This window comes from Sus scrofa, chromosome 7 (genome assembly GCF_000003025.6).
Source record: "Sus scrofa isolate TJ Tabasco breed Duroc chromosome 7, Sscrofa11.1, whole genome shotgun sequence".
Lineage (NCBI taxonomy): Eukaryota > Metazoa > Chordata > Mammalia > Artiodactyla > Suidae > Sus > Sus scrofa.
The window spans coordinates 46,845,374-46,857,926 of record NC_010449.5 but is presented as its reverse complement, the minus strand read 5'-3'; positions in this window follow the sequence as shown (position 1 = coordinate 46,857,926).

Here is a 12,553-nt window from a genome sequence, read left to right as displayed (position 1 = left end):
AGACCCAGTGACTGGTGATGTGGATCCAGTCCTGGTGTCCCTGGGTGTCCCCTTAGATCATCCAGACTCTCCTGTACGGTCTTTACTGTCCCCCTGTTGCCCATGGCTGTTTTGGTGTGAGTGTGACCTGGCTCACCAGGGGAGTACTTGCTACAGGAGACTGAGTTAGGTGTATGGGCAAACGAGGATCTGTGAGGAAAGACTTCAGTCCCCAAAGGAGCCTTTGCTAGATTGGGATCCAGCCTGCACACCGATGACTCCAGCCAGGATGGTGCGTGGTGAGAGCAGGAGATGGGTGTGAATTATAAGCGTCCAGGAGAGAGACTGCTTCTGGCACGGGGATCAAGAAGCACCCCTTCAGTCTGAGCCTTCAAGATGACCTGCACATCAGTAGGTGGTGGCTGAAGGTTGCTGAGGAGACAGCATTTCATGTTCAGGAAACATGGGCAGCAACCCAAGGGTGTTTTTTTGCTTGTTTGTTTGTTTGTTTTGCCGTGCCTGAGGCATGCGGGAGTTCCCAGTCCAGGATTGAACCCATGCCACAGCAGCCACCTAAGCTGCTGCAGGATCCTTAACCTGTTGCACCACAAGGCTGAGACACTGGGACACACACAACACACTGCATGGAACTCCTGGATGTGTGGCAGAAACAGCTTATTTTTTAAATAAGAGGTAAAGTAGGCAGAGGGTGTAATTTGGGTGTTCCCGTTGATCAGTTCCCAGGGCTGCTTCCCTGGAATTATGCCTTCCTTCCTTCCTGCCTAGTAATTAGCCTTAAAAGAATCCTTCTTACATAACTGTGCCTTCTGTCCCGCTGCCCTCTTCCTCTTTACAGCAGAGCTCAGGAGGAACAGGAGAGGGGGTTGCAACAATAACTGGCGCTCACATCTTTGTTAAAACTGATGGAAGTCGTTTGTCAGATGGGGCAGACCCAAAGGGGCCTCAGCCCTTCTGAAAATTCCTCTAAACCAAAGACATAGCCTTGATAGGTCTATGTATGGCTGATTCACTCTGCTGTACACCTGAAACTAATACAACCTTGTGAGTCAACTATGCTCTCATAAAAATAAAAAAAAAATAATTAAAAAAAAGACATGGTCTTGGAGGTCTGAAAACTTGGGGCACTGAGGGAACAGATCATAGGTGGGATTCCATGTTGGCTTGTAAGCAAAAACTTCATAAGCAATTAATTATGTCAATGCACATTACAACAGGTTTTGGTTTTTTTGGCCATGTCCACAGCATTTGGAAGTTCCTGGGCCAGGGATCAAACCCATACCACAGCAGCAGCCCCGGCCACAGCAGTGACACACAGGACCTTTAACCTCTGAGCCACAAGGGAACTCCCATCACTAGCATTCTTTTTCTTTTTCTTTTCTTTTCTTTTTTTTTTAAAATGTGGCATGTGGAGGTTCCCAGGCTAGGAGTCAAATCTGAGCTACAGCTGCCTGCCTACACCACAGCCACAGCAACTCAGGATCCGAGCCGCGTCTGCAACCTACACCACAGCTCATGGCAATGCCAGATCGTTAACCCACTGAGCAAGGCCAGAGATCGAACGTGCAACCTCGTGGTTCCTAGTCAGATTTGTTTGCGCTGCGCTAGGACAGGAACTCCCTGGCATTCTTTATTCGAATAATGGGTATAGATGTGGGCTTCCCTTGATTGATGAATTCTGACAGTGTTTTAATCAAGCTAGCACTTTTTGGCAAGTTGTATGCCTGCCCCTTGACAGTGCTTCCAATGAAACTGGTACCTGCTATTGTAGCAGACCGTCAGCACCAGGCTTCTGCAGTCTCAGGCCTCCTGTTCTCCCTCAGGAGGTGCTGAGGTCATCCCTCCCTTGAAAGGCCACGTGATGCTTGTACAGAGTTCAGGCCCCAGTGAAATGTATTTTAAGGCCAAGGCCCAGAGTCACGTTATACCCTCTCAGGAGAGCAGTTCGGATCCAAGTCTTAAGCTTTCCTGAGGACTCTGGAAAGAGGGAAATATGAGGTCCTCGAGCAAGGCCCTAAATGCCACCCTTACTTTAAAACCGGGATATAGACAGAGGCCACAGACGGTGCTCCTGTCTCTGCGTCCGTGTTAGAGTAAAGGCTTTGCTGTTGTCTCTGGGGCCCCAAGCAAGTCACCTCACTTTTCTGAACCTCAATTTCCTCGCTGTGAAGAGCACTGTGGGTCTGTGTGTAGCGGAGAAGGCTGAGGGTAAATGCAGAGGTGAGGTGCAGAGGGTTGGGCACAGGGCCTTATAGTAATGGTCACTTGTTTATTACCAAAGAAAGACCAGGAGTTCCTGTCGTGGCTCAGTGGCAAACAAATCTGACTAGCATCCATGAGGACGTAGGTTCGATCCCTGGCCTTGCTCAGTGGGGTTAAGGATCCGGCGTTGCCACGAACTGTGGCTTAGGTCATAGACACAGCTTGGATCTGGCATTGCTGTGACTATGGTGTAGGCCGGCAGCTACAGCTCTGATTTCACCCTTAGCCAGGAAACCTCCATATGCCGTGGTTGCCACCCTAAAAAGACAAAAAATTTAAAAAACCAAGAAGGTAAGAAAACAAGGGGAAATGTGCACACATCAGTTTTGCACCAGATTTTAAGTTCTGTGGCTCAACACAAGTTATTTCCAATAGGTTTCCCAGGGTTGAAGCTGAGTGAATACTAGCTTTTGGTAAGGGAACACACATTTTCTTTTTCTTTCTTTTTTTTCTATTTGTCTTTTTATTTTTTATATAATTTTTACAGATACCTTTCCAGCTGCAGTTCTTATGAAACATTGGCTGTATTCCCTGTGTTGTAATCAAATTTCAAAAAGAGTACATTGGCTGAATTACAGCACTAATTGCATGTAATCCTGGTAGGAATGCATCATGAGTCTCTAGGTCTCATCTATAAATGAAGGGCTTGTAGGGGTGTTCTAGTCCCTTCTGTGGAACATTGTGATTCCAAAGCAGGGCTCAGCTTAGAGCCCTAATTTTGCTTATAGCTCCTTGTCTTTCCAAGACATTGACTTAAGGCAGAATATGCTTCCTGTGCATCTCTGAAGCAGGACTTGAAACACAGTATGTGATGCACAGAACCTGACACACAGTAACCCTCTCCTGCTCTGTGGGACCCTGGGCTTCTTGGGAAATGCAGCCCTGAAGAGAAATACATGTGAAATTAAATGAGGTCCTTCTTGTCTAGATTTATGTGATTTTATTTGGCCTGTTTAAATTTGTCCCTAATGTTTGGAGAATATAGTTGAGAAAGAACTTTATGTTTTTTTACAGTGTGTTTTTTAGTGTATCCCAATAAGGAAGAGAATGGATGGGAAGAAATTTGAATGACCTCCTTTTGAAGTTCCCAGGCTAGGGGACAAATCGGAGCTGCAGCTGCTGGCCTACACCACAGCCACAGCAACACAGGATCCAAGTTGAGTCTGCAACCTATGCCACAGCTCATGGCAATACCCGATCCTTAACCCCCTGAGCAAGGCCAGGGATTGAACCCAAGTCCTCATGATACTAGTCAGGTTCGTTACTGCTGAGCTGCGACAGGAACTCCCTAAATGACCTCCTTTATGAAAGGAAGTTGAAGGATTCAAGACTCTCTCAAGTGTCCACGGTGGCCCAAGATCCAGATGCACACAGCCTGTGTCCCAGGGCCTCTGGTGGGATTTGTAATGAGGTTTCTGAAAAAGTAAAGGCAGGAAAAGAATAGAGGAAAATACAAAATTCAAATAGAAAGAGGAAAAAAAAAAGGAACCCTGATGAAACAAAAGCAGCAGAGAAGGAGTGCTGTTCTGGGGGCAGCAGCTTCTCGTGGTCTGAGCTTAAACAGCCTTGGTGCTCTCGCCAGCCTTCCGTAATGCCAGAGGGACTCACCTTGGTTCAGGTATTCTAGAAGGGGTCAGATAGGGAGGACTGCCATGATCTGCAAGTTTGTGTCCCTGCAAAATGCATCTGTTGAAACCCAATGGCCAAAGTGATGGGATTTGGAGATGGGGCCTTTGGGAGGTGATGAGGTCATGAGGGTGGCGTCCCTGTGATTGGAATTAGTGCCTTTTATACGGGAAAGAGCCCCCCCTCCTTTACCCCGCCCTGGGGGCTAGCTCTTCCCTCCTGCCAAGAAGAGAGAGAAAACGACTGTGAGGAAGTAGAGCCTCACTAGTCACAGAATCCGCGCCTTGATCTTGGACTTTCAGCCCCCAGAACTGTGAGCAATAAATGTGCATAGCTGGTAACCCTCGCAGTCTGTGGTACTCTCACAGCAGTCCAGACTGATGGAGACCAGCACCTTGTACCTAGTGCCCAGTGAACACGAGGTGCATGTGCTTTCCTCCCCGTGTCAGATGTTAGCATCTGTTCTCCCCATTTTACAGATGAGAAAGCTGAGACCAGAGAGCATCCATGACCTGCCCAGGTAAGCCTAACATCAGGGTTCAAGTGGTCCTACTCATCCAAGCTCATGCACTCACCCTGCAGGGAGGCGCCTAGAAGGCTGCTTCTCAGACCAGCACCTGGCGCACAGGGACAGCTGTGTTATTTCTCATGCTGGCTGCTTCCTTTCCAATCAGGGCGATATTGACCTACATGCTATGTGATTTTAAAATATTTGGAAAGCGCACATTATCTAGTGGGGGTCCTCAGTTAATGGATCAGAGGTGCTAGGAGAATTGTACAGACATCCCCAGATATTAAACCATCTAAAAGCTCTGCAATATTTAAAGGACTTTTACATCCATTATACTATTTCTTCCTTCTGTGATGCCATTGAGTCAAAGAAACTGCCAAGACATAAAAGGTGACACCAAATCATCTGTAAAAGTAATAAATTTGTCAGAAACAAATCACATTTGGTTTTCATTTTGTTTTTGAAGAACTGACAGTAACATATATTTGCTTGGACAACAACGTAGGGCTTATTTCGTCAACATCACAATAAAATTTTTGAATCCGTTTCTCTCAGACACTGAAGAGAGTTCCAAATTTCTTTGGTCTCAGATAAGTCTATGAGGTCTCAGAAGCGTGCTGTCTCCCCCAGCCCCTGCTCGCAGTTCTGCTCTGCTCTGGGCACTTTGCCCATTGCTGGGGCAACAGCAATGAAAAAGATAACCTCATTCTGGAAGAAAGACAAAAACGAGCAAACCAAATAATTACAAATTATGGTAACTATTCTGAAGGACACAAGCAAGGTAATGACGTTGAGAATAATCTCAGGCACTGTTTTACTTGAGACTGTTTTGAGGCCTACGGAAGGATGTTGGGGTGTCTACCTATGTGTTTAAATGGGTAGTTCATATTTTCCTGAGCTGAATAAGATGTCACTGGAAGTCTCCCGCCTTCTCTAGAAAGCCATCTGGAAGCTCTTAGAGTTATCCGTTCTCCACCGGAACCATGTCCCTTCGCCAGGCATGAGTGAGCCGCATGCTGGGCTCTGACAGTCCCATAAGCACCTCAGTGTGATGGGTAGGCGTCTACATTGAGGTCTTGTCATTTCAGCTCTGCACCATTGAGTGATCTCTTTGAAGGTGTTTCTAAGTGACCATTAAGGATCTGAATTTAAGTGAAATCCAACTGTGAATGGTAGTACCGGTGTCATCTGAGGACTAATAAGTCAACAGATGCTTTTCATGCTTGGCAGTGGCCCACCCTGCCTGGTAGCTGCCAAGGTCCTTTAATGGGAAGAATAGGAGAAATCCCCGTGTTCAAAGACTAAAATGGTGCATGTGTCTGTGTGGTGGCAGGGGCTGTGTATTACAAGCTCATTTCATTCTGGGAGAGGCAGTATGGATTCTGAACAGCTTCTAAGATGCTTGAGGGCAGAAAATGTCCCTTATTTGGGTCAACATCCCTAGTGTGTGCCCAGCACAGCACCACACACAGCACATGTTCAGTCAGTGTTTTGATGAATGAATCAAGTACTCGGGAAAGTTGAGACAGCATGATGTATAGCAAGAAAAACAGACTTTCCAGCCAATTAGGTCCTTCCAGCCAATTAGATCCGAGTCCATGTGTCATGGACTGAATGTTTGTGTGCCTCCAAAATTCATATGTTGAAACCCTACCCCCGAGTGTGATGGTCTTAAGAGATGGGCTTTGGAAGGTAACTGGGATTAGACAGATCAGGAGGGTAGAACCCTCGTGAAAGCAATCAGTGCCCCTTAAAGAAAAGAAAACTTTTCTTTTTTTCTTTTTTTTTTGGGGGGGGGGTCATGCCTACATCATATGGAAGTTCCCAGGCCAGGGATCCAACCTGTACCACAGCAGCCACCCAAGCTGCTATACAGTGACAACGCCAAATCCTTACCCCACTGCACCACAAGGAAACTCCCTTGGTGCCCTTTTAAGAGTCACAAGAGAGCTTGCTTCTCTGCCCTCCATATATGAGGATACAAGGAGAAGTCTGCAGGCCAGAAGAGGGCCTCACCAAAACCCGACCAAGCTGGCACCTGGTCTCAGACATCCAGCTTCTAGAACTGTGAGAGATATATTTACTTATATCATGTCTATGGTGATGTTATGGCAGCCTGAACTAAGGCACGATGTGACCTTGTCAGACTCTCTAACCTATAACTGGATTCTCCAGGATTGGAGAAAATACACATAGATCGCATGGTCTACAGAGGGGACCTGGAAGGAATTATTCCCGTGTAAGAGCTGATGGTGATGTGAGGTTAAAAACCTGCAGGGGCAGCAGGAATAAAGTCTGCTTCTGTCACACATTCCATCTGCTTCCTGTCGACCTAGGATGCTGGAGCAGCTCATCTGAATTGTAAAAGTGCCAAGAGGGTGGGCCTGGCAGCCATGGTGACCATTTGCAGGACTGGAGAAGCCCTAGATTCCCCCCAGAATCCTAAATGCCTCTGGAGAATAGTTTGGCAACTAAGAAGTTGCCATATGATCCAGCAATCCTACTCCTGGGTATATATCTGGAGGAAACTCTAATTCAAAAAGATACAGGCAGAGTTCCTGCTATGGCCCAGTAGGTTAATCATTGTCTCCGGAGACACTGGTTCAATTCCTGACCCATTGCTGTGGGTTAAGGATGGGCATCACTGCAGCTGCTAGTTGTGTCATAGATTGCAGTTCCAGCTGGGATTTGATCCTTGGCTTGAGAACTTACATGTGCCTCTGGGGTGGCTGTTTAAAAAAAAAAAAAAATCCTGTGTAGCACTGGGAACTATAGTCACTTATGATAGAGCATGATAATATGAGAAAGAAGAATGCGTATATGGACGTACAACTGGGTCACCTTGCTGTACAGTAGAAAATTGAAAAAACACTGTAAACCAGGTATAATGGAAAAAATAAAAATCATTATTAAAAAAAAGATATATACACCCCAATGTTCATAGCACCATTTACAACAGCCAAGACATGGAAGCAACATAAATGTCCATCAACAGACAAATGGATAAAGATGTGGTACATATATGCAATGGAATATTAGCCATAAAAAGAATGAAATAATGCCATTTGGAGCAACATGGATGGATCTAAAGATTATCATATTAAGTGAGTTAAGTCAGAGAAAGACAAATTGATGACATCACTTATATGGATAATCTGAATGAGACAAATGACAGAGAGACTCAGAGACAGAAAACAAATTTAGGATTACCAAAGGGGAAAGGGAGAGGGAAGGGATAAATTAAGTTTGGGATTAGCAGATATGCACTACTACATATAAAACAAGGACCTATGGTATAGCACAAGGAATTGAATATCCTGTCATAAACCACAATGGGAAAGAATGTGGAAAAGAATATGCATAACTGAATCACTTGCTGTGTATCAGAATAACAACATTATGAATCAAATACAATTAAAAGAAAAAAAAAAAAAAAAGAATCCCTCATTGCTCCCAGCTTGCTGGAACCCAAGGTGGTGACTGCTGTGTTCAGGGACCTGAGTCTACAGTGAACTGGCATTTGGGATAGAGCATGGCAGAACCCACCTCAGGGTCACCTCCACACAATTGCTTAGTAGCAAGTAAAATCTTAGACCTTTCTGAGGCCTGTAGGGTCTCCTTGCACAGCCCCAGCCCCCTCGCTCCATCTTCAGCCACGTGGACTTCTCTTTGCTGGTTCTTGAGAGGAGCCTTTCCCATCTCGATGCATCTTCATCCTTGCTGCTTGCTACTCCTCAGGTAAGTGACTTCTGTGACTTATTCCTGAACTGAAATCCCTCCTCCCTGAATGTAGAGGCCTTCCCTACCTCCCTGGTCTAAAGTACCTTCCCTGGGCCCTCTTCCCACACTCCTTTCTCTTACTTGGCTTTATTTCCCTTTGTAAGAGTTTCATTTTTAATGTATGTATTTGTCTGTCTCCCACCTAGAAGGTTGGCTGTTGCTCTTGCCTGGCCCAAAGGAAAGTCTCCAATGTTTGAATAAATGAAGAGGTGAATGAATGGACAGAAGAGGATGAGCATGCAGGGCTAACCCCCCTGGGGGCGGGTAACCTTGTCTTGCCCAAGAAGGACACTGTGGTTATCAATAAGGTGTTTTAGTCACCTTGGCAGAGCGGGCCCAGATGTATTTCAGAGTCAAAGCTTATGCTGGTGAACTGTCAACCCCCGCCAATGTTAAGAATGAATGAGCTGTCTCTTCTCTCATGAACTTAATGTATAAATTCTGCTGCTCTGTACTGTGCAGATTTAGAGGTGAAGACCAAAATAATCGTGAAGGTGAAGGACAGTGCTGGGAACTATTTTTGGGAGCCTGCAACACAAGAGACTTTTTTAAGGTATTCAGTTGAGCCGGATTTGATTTTATGACCTATCTTAATCTGTTTCTTGAATTAGAGCTGGAAATAATGATCACAATTGTTCTACTTGTTATTAGAGCAAACAGAATGATGGTGCCTGATGAGAAGGGAATGGAAGGAGGTTAGTCTGGTCTAGCAAGGTAATGAGAGAGGTTGCCCTGTTGTTAGTATCCCTGAGCTTCCCTGACACCAGCCAGGCCAGGTCCTGCATCCACAGGAGAACGGCCCAGTGGTTTGCCAAAGCTTTGTGGGGACGATTTCATATGCTGTGACAAGGATCCTTCAAGGATGTACTGCTCTTCCAAATAGCTTTTCAGGCACTGAGTTGAGACACAAAACATTCATCATCAGCCGGCGACAGGGGAGCTGTAATGAGAGCCACCCCCACAAGGCAGGGATGGGGGAGGGAGGGGCACAGAAAACGACAGCTGAAAGCAGTGGCAGCTACAAAAGAGGCTTGAGATGATAAATAGTGTGAGAGCTATTAGAGAAATACAATTAAAAGCACAGGGAACGAAGGGGACATTTACAGAAGAGATACCAGTGGCCTCACTTCTCTTCCTTCTCCACCTAACATAATTTAAGTGAATGCCAATTAGCTGCCTTTATTATTATCATCATCATCATGAAAATTTTAAATTTTTTTCAGTTGAAAAATGTTTATATTTTTATTTTATTTTATTTTATTTATTTTTTGTCTTTTGTCTTTTCAGGGCCACACCTGCCGCATATGGAGGTTCCCAGGCTAGGGGTCCAGTCAGAGCTACAGCTGCCAGCCTATGCCACCAGAGCCACAGCAACGCGGGATCCGAGCCGCGTCTGCGACCTACACCACAGGTCACAGCAACGCCGGATCCTTAACCCACTGAGCAAGGCCAGGGATCGAACCTGCAACCCCACGGTTCCTAGTAGGACTCGTTTCCACTGCACCACTTTGGGAACTCCAAATGTCTATATTTTTAAATTGTTTTAATTTTTTAAAATTTTTACTTATGTTATTTTTAAAATTAGCTGTCTGGATTTCTCCCCCCCCCTTTTCAATTTTTGCAAAGCAATGTCCAGACAAATCACTGGGTTAAAACATCACTAAATATTTATAAGACCAATAATGCCCACTGTGGTGGTGTTTATAGTTTAAAAAAAAAAATTGGTAACAGTGTGAAAGTTCCCTGGGTTAAGTAAATTAGGTACATCATTCATAGGTACTTCAGATGTGCTTGGAAAAAAATGAATGATGTAAGAAAAATGGTCATGGAAATATTAAATGAAAAAGCAAATTATACGTCAGTTTATACCACATTTTTTCCAATTTGTTCAAATGTGATCCTATGTGTGTGAAAACGGACAGGAAGAATATATATCAAAATGTCAACAGCAATTAAATGAGAGAGAGGATTATAGGTGAATTTTATTCTCCCCTTCGTATTTTTTCTAAATTTTCCAGTTTCTGCAATAAACATTTGTGATTAGTATAATGGGAAAACCATTAAATTTTTTGGACAGCATCGGTCAGTCCATCACCCAGAGATTCAACCTATCTGAAATAAGTACCTTCCCAAAAATAGGAGAAACCCTTTTCCCCCTTGAAGATATTGTTTTTGGGGTCCAAACCATGGAAAGACAACATTTTGATGTTAGAGGCCACAAGAAGTTATGTGAGTCATTAAATAAGTTTCGGATGAATGGATCTCTCCTGGTGTGATAGCAAAGACCCAAGTCCAGGGTCCACGTGCCTCCTCAGCCCCTTGAAATCTGGGGCAAGAGGACCCCTGGTAGTCAGCTTCCCCATTAATAAACAGAGCAATGCATTTCAGTTCACCCCACAAGATTATCCCACGTTACATGGAAAATAAGGCAGGGCCATCCCCACAGAGATTCAGTTAGGACTCTGACAGGTGGCATCTTTTACCGGAAACCCAGAGGGGAGGCTGGTTCAGATGGATACAACCCTGCAGAGATGGGCCGTGAGTCTCTCAGTGAGTCACCAAGGCCAATGGCAGGGGAGGCAGGAAGCATTAGGAGAAGGGAACCCACCAAGGTCTGTAGCAGGAACGCAAGTTCAGCCTTTTCCCAAACAGTGTGGGCTTTACAGTAAATATTTCAACTGTTCTGCCATCTGGCAGCATCAGTTCACAGCCAGCCTGGTTCTGAACATCTCTTCTGAGAGATTCTCGGCCCTCTCCACAGAGACAGGGGCAAATTGGTTTGCCCTTCCACCCAGCCAACTCTCAGCTTCAGGGTCACAGCTGGGCAAACCGGTCAAGCTGCCAGACTTGACATCAGTACCCTCAAATTTCCTTTCTTTATGCTTTCCCCATCTTCCCTTGACCTATATATTCTCCCCATCCTCACTTTCACAGCTTTCTAATAGTGCTTTACACGCTAGTAAGAATTTGAGTCGCAGATGTTAAGCTCATTTCTTACTGTATGATGAAAGACTGCCAGGGCTAGGAAAACTGAAGACAATAGCAGAATGGGGTGGAAAGAGGGGAGAAGTCAAGTGAATTTAAGGGAGATATTGCTCACTTTCCCCCAGGCCGGGGCCACCCATGTTACTGAACCAAACTTGGGTCCACTTGCCCAATGCACAGTAAAGCCAATCTACTGACACCAGCTTGTGGTGAAGTCAAGTGCAGTGTTTACAGCAAGGCACCCAGCGCATTATGGGGCCAAGCAAGGAGAATGGGCATCTCATGCTCAAAAGACCCAAACACCCAGATGGATTCTGAGGAAGGATTTTTATAGGCGCAACATTTCCGCCTATTAAATGGGGCAGCTTCTGTGCGAAAGAAAAGAAATAAAGGGTAACAAAATGAAAGTAATCACTTGAATTCCCATTGTGGCTCAGCAGGTTAAGAACTTGACCCGATGTCCGTAAAGATGCAGGCGCTAGCGCTGGCCTCGCTCAGTGGGTTAAGGATCCAGGGTTGCCAATGAGCTACAGCATAGGTCAATCATGTGGCTCTGTTCCCAAGTGTCTGTGGCTCTGGCTGTGGCTGTGGTGTAGGCTGGCGGCTGCAGCTCCAATTCAACCCCTAGCCTGGGAACATCCATATGCCTCAGGTATGGTCCTAAAAAAAAAAAGAAAAAAAAGTAACCATTTTATTCATCCACCACAAATACACACACACACACACACACACACACACACACACACACACACACACACACAGAGTTATTAGACTCATCAGCAGATGAAGGAAAAAAAAAAACCCCTCCTAGTCCTCAAGAGAGAGGACAAAAGCAAAGGAGGAAAGAAAGGCTTACTTCCTAAATCATGCAGAGTCCAGCATTGATGGTCTGACGATGGGTGAGTGGGCTCAGAGGATATATTTTAAGTCTTAAGAAAATAAAATTTTCTAACTTTCTCCTGGGACAGGGAGACAGTTTTGCATAAATGCAAAATCAGCAAAAAGAAACTTAACAAAAACCCATCCTGACTGCTGTCCTTCTTCAAGGACAGATAGTTTCCCCAGATCTCTGATTCATCTTGGCAGCATCCGCAAATAAATTCCAATGACCCAGAGGCTAAATAGATACAAAAAACTATGCGTGATTATGGGGACCTAAAATATTTCTTTATAACAGGTTCCCGTAATCCACTGAGTTAGGAGAATCATCAGTTGTCATTTACACCTCACTTCTGAGGTGGTGATGGAGAGCTGAGGGTTGGGGGAAAGGGCACTAAAAGAATTGGGCCTCCAAGAAGGTAAGGTACAGCCAGGTCACTTTGCTGTATAGCAGAAATTGATAGAGCATTGTAACTCACCTATAATAAAAAAATTAAAAAACAGGAAATTCCT